Source organism: Erinaceus europaeus, chromosome 12 (genome assembly GCF_950295315.1).
Source record: "Erinaceus europaeus chromosome 12, mEriEur2.1, whole genome shotgun sequence".
In the NCBI taxonomy this organism is placed as follows: Eukaryota; Metazoa; Chordata; class Mammalia; order Eulipotyphla; family Erinaceidae; genus Erinaceus; species Erinaceus europaeus.
Window position 1 is genome coordinate 5,546,493 of NC_080173.1, and position 4,826 is coordinate 5,551,318.

General features: G+C 50.1%; 1 protein-coding gene across 2 annotated transcripts in view; it reads right to left on the reverse strand.

The window, feature by feature from the left end:
* ARSG (arylsulfatase G) overlaps positions 1 to 4,826 on the reverse strand; it is a 151,167-nt gene that overhangs the window by 109,806 nt on the left and 36,535 nt on the right. The gene's annotated exons all lie outside the window — the stretch shown is intronic.

The following is a 4,826-nucleotide window of genomic DNA, read 5'->3' on the forward strand; positions in this document are numbered from 1 at the left end:
TCTCTGAGCCAACTTAGTTCCTGAGATGTAGAGAGATTTCTTTTTTTTTTTTTAATTTTTATTTATAAAAAGGAAACACTGACAAAAACCATAGGATAAGAGGGGTACTACTCCACACAGTTCCCACCACCAGAATTCTGTATCCCATCCTCTCCCCTGATAGCTTTCCTATTCTCTATCCCTCCGGCAGTATGGACCCAGGGACATTATGGGGTACAGAAGGTGGAAGGTCTGGCTTCTGTAATTTCTTCCCCGCTGAACATGGGCATTGACAGGTTGATCCATACTCCCAGCCTGTCTGTAGAGATATTTCTGAAGAGCATCCTTACAACCTTGCTTAATGTCAACAGAGAGTCAAAGGGGTTCTACCACTTAGAGTACAAGAGACAACCCCCCCCAAAAAAAAAAAGGAGCAAAGAGGGGGAATTGAACCCTTAAGATCATTTCCTGAATTTTCTATTCCAGACTCCAAATGTTCTTTAGTTTCCATTTAGAACTAAACAGAGTTTGTTTTGCTGGGGGTGCAGACAGGGTGGGGATGTTGATGACCATGGTAAACTGGAGCTTTCTCAGTTGGCCCCTGGAGGAGTATGGGGGGAGGGGGAAGGGGGAACGACTAGGTTTTTCCACGCTTGGTCTCAGAGGAAATTAGGTGAAGCCAGCCTCTAAGCAGGACTGGCAGAATTCATTGGTATGTGGCTGGCAAGACTGGGCAGAGGTTGGGTTTCCTGACACCTTTTCCACTATCCAAAGGCAGGTGGCAGGGGCCAAGTGGTGGCAGGCCTAACAGAGCATTCATGCTGCCATGAGCCAGGACCCAGGCTCAAGGCCCTGGCCACCCACCTGTAGGGGAAACCTTCAGAAGTGGTGAAGCAAGTGCTGTAGGTGTTTCGTATCTCCTCCTTTCCTCTAAATTTTTCTGTCTTGATCCAAACAAACAAACTGCCAGGTGAAGTGGGTTTGTCCAGTAGGCACTAAGTTCTGGAAATAACCTTAGTGGTGGTAATAATAATAAAAAAAAAATGTAAAACAAAATAACAAAACACAGGTAAATGGCAAATGTCATCTTCCAATGAGCTCCAGCTGCCAGAGGATGAGTCAGTCTGTCTGTCTGAAAGCTTGGGTGAAGCCTTCCAACACTGTGTCTAAACTTCTCAACTATTTAATGGGGGAGAGGCTATTACATGTCCACAGCAGAAAGTTGCTGATAGGATTAAAATTAAATCATATAAAGGTCAGGGAAAAGTGGTGTGGTAAGGCACAGGTCTTGTGTGTATGATTCTAAGCTCTACCTCCAGCAGCACCTCTGAAGGAGCATTGTGGGAGTCGGGCGGTAGTGCAGTGTGTTAAGCCCATGTGGCGCAAAGCACAAGGACCGGAGTGAGGATCCCGGTTCGAGCCCCCAGCTCCCCACCTGCAGGGGAGTCGCTTCACAGGTGGTGAAGCAGGTCTGCAGGTGTCTGTCTTTCTCTCCCCCCCTCCCTCCTCTCTCCATTTCTCTCTGTCCTATCCAACAATGACGACATCAATAACAACAACAGTAAAATAGCAAGGGCAACAAAAGGGAAATAAATAAAAATTTTAAATCTTTAAAAAAGGAGCATTGTGCTGATCTCTCCCTCTAACACACACACATAAAAACAATCATAGTTATCAGACGAAATGGGGTTGGGGGAAGGAGGATAAAAAAGGAACTTTGGTGGGGGGTGCTGAGTCTCACGCAAATATATTACAGTACGAGACCATACCCCTAAAATCTGGTAGTGTTGTAAACCAAAGCTATATCAATAAAAAAATTGTTGGAGCCGGGTGGTGGTGCACCTGGTTGGGCGCACATGTTGCAGTGAGCAAGGACCTGGGTTCGAACCCTCAGCCCCCGCCTGCAGGAGAAACCTTTGCAAGTGGTGAAGCAGTGCTGCAGGTGTCTCTCTGTCTCTCTAGCACCACCTTCCCTCTCAATTTCTGGCTGTCTCTATCCAATAAATAAAAGATATGTAAAAAGAAAATAAAAAACAATAAAAAATTATTAAATTGAGAGTCGGGTGGTAGCGCAGCGGGTTAAGTGCACGTGGAGCAAAACGCAAGGACCAGCGTAAGGATCCCAGTTCGCGTCCCCAGTTCCCCATCTGCAGGGGAGTCGCTTCACAAGCGGTGAAGCAGGTCTGCAGGTGTCTTTCTCTTCCCCTCCTCTCTCCATTCCTCTCCGTCCTATTCAACAATGATGACATCAGTAACAACAATAATACAACAAGGGCAACAAAAGGGAATAAATATTTTTTTAAAAAATCATTAAATTGGGAGTTGGGTGGTAGCGCAGCAGGTTAAGCACAGGCGGTGCAAAGCGCAAGCACTGGGTTAAGGATCCTGGTTCGAGCCCCCAGCTCCCCACCTGCAGGGGAATTGCTTCACAAGCAGTGAAGCAGGTGTCTCTCTTTCTCTCCCCCTCTGTATTCCCCTACTCTCTCCATTTCTCTCAGTCCTATCCAACAACAATGACATCAGTTACAACAATCAAATAATAAGGGCAACAAAAGGGAATAAATAAATAAGTATCTTTTTTAAAAAAAATCATTAGAGTTGGGGAGAGCATAACAGACTATAATGTCTAAGGCTCTGAGGCTCTAAGGCTCCAGGTTCAATCCCCTAGGCCATCATACGCCACAGCTGAGCAGTGCTCTGGTAAGGAAGGAAAAAAAAAAAAAGAAAGAAAGAAAAAATGCACACACCTATTTATTAAGCAAACACCACACTACCCAGGAGACACCAGCACAGGGCGGGGCTAAATGAGAGCCACACACACTTCCCAGCCTGTTCCATTCTAGACACTGTATCAAAATGTCTCCAGTCTAGCACTTTTTCTATTTTTTTTTTTGAACGAGTACATTTTTACAGAAACGGCCAAAAAAATATTAAATTAAAATCTGAGATCACATGATGACACAGAAGCAAAACAAACATGCAAAGCATCCATTATAATGACCAGCACTAAGATCATGGTAATGCATTACTTGTTACCACAGTTCTGTTCCCTCTATCACAGTTAAGCTAGTAGTTTCAGTTGGTCAGATACTCAGATGTGACTTTCTCCATTACTCATTCACTTCTAGGCCATCTAGCATTATGTATCTAGCTTTTAAATAAAACATCTATGTCTTTCCTGAGTTGCTGCGTCTATGCTGTGTATGCAATGACTTCCCCTACTGATAGCAGGTGCAACTGTCTAAATCCCATGGGTCACAGTCCTGTCACACTGTTCTCTTTTCAGCCACTAAAATCAGCCTTTAAATATCATTATGTGTGAACTCTTTAAAACACAAATCAAAAAAGGAAGGGGGCTTGAACGACTGGACTTGGTAAACCACTGATAACAACTGCAATTACAGCCAATAGATGTATGTCACCATGTGCCAGTCACTCTGATCCACCCTTTCTAGATACCATAAGTTAAGTTCAACTGTGGGGATATCACTACTGCTCTCAATTTATATTTATATATTTAACTAATTTACTTGTTACCAGAGCACTGATGAACTCTGGTTTATGGTGGCACAGGGGATTGAACCTGGGGCTCTGGAGGCTCAGGCGTGAGAATCTCTTTGCATAACCACTATGTTGTCTATACCTGCCCCCTTATTTCGTAGACTTAGACACTGGCCATCTAAGAAGTTAAATTCCTAACAAAATTGTGGGGTTAACTTAATTCGCATAGCCTGGTGGCGCAACACTCGCCATAACTGGGCACCCCCCCCACCCACCTACCCGGCTCCCCATCCATCTTAGCCTGAACACACAGGAACACATTCAGCTGGATGGACCCGGTTCCCAAGTGGAAAGAGACAACAGGCAGAGAGCAAGGAGGGGATTTTGTTTGGTTTGGTTTTGGCTTTTAATTCAGGTCTCCAACTCCTCCCGGTGGCGACCCTCCGTGCGCACACACTCTCCAACTCCGCTGCTGAGTTTGGACCTGGGAACCACATTCTCTGACTCCCTCCCTCTGCAGGGAGCAACCCGGCCCAAACCGGGGCCCCGGAAAGGCTTCGCCTTCTAGGCAGGTGGCAAACTGGGCCCCCAGGGAGGGAGTCTGAGGCGGAGACTAAGGAACCACGACTGCGTCTCCCAAGGGCTCCAAAACGCCCGGGACCTGCCACACCGCTTTGTCCCCAGGAAGAGCTGCTGTGAGCGTGGCCTGCTCAGTTCACAGCGGCCTCGGGGCTCACTCGGCCCCGGCCCGTCCTAGGAGCCCCCTCGCCCGGCCGTGCACCTGTGTGGCCGGCGCCCGGTGCGCCCCGGCGCGGGGTGCCGACTCAGCCGGCTTGCCGCGCCGCGCGCCGCAGCACCGCGGCAGGGGGACCGAGCACCGGCTGCCCGGGGCCTACTGCGGCGCTCCCTGCCACCCCCCGCCCGGAAGGGGGGACCGTGGGGTGCGCACACTGACGAAATCGGAGGGAGAGAGCACCGGGGGAGGAACCGCGCGCAGCTCACACCCAAACTGGAAGGAACCTGTTCCGCCCGGGGCGGGCGCGGGGCCGTTGCAGCCGGGAGCTCTGCGCGGCACCTGCCCCCACCCCGCAGCCCCCCGCTCCAGATCCCCCCCCCACACGCACACACTCCAGCCCCCACCCCCGAGTCCCCAAATTCTCCGGGATCCCGCGCGGAGAGAAGGCGCAGCGCCCCCGAGCCGTGCAGCAAAGCGCGGGGGTCCGGGCGGGCCAGGCGCGCACAGCCGCGCCCGGGTTTGGGGCGTGGGGGTGCGGACCCCGGGCAACTGGAGTCCCCGGTGGGGTCCCGCGGGGTGGGGAGGGGACAGTGGATCGGAACCCCGTTAC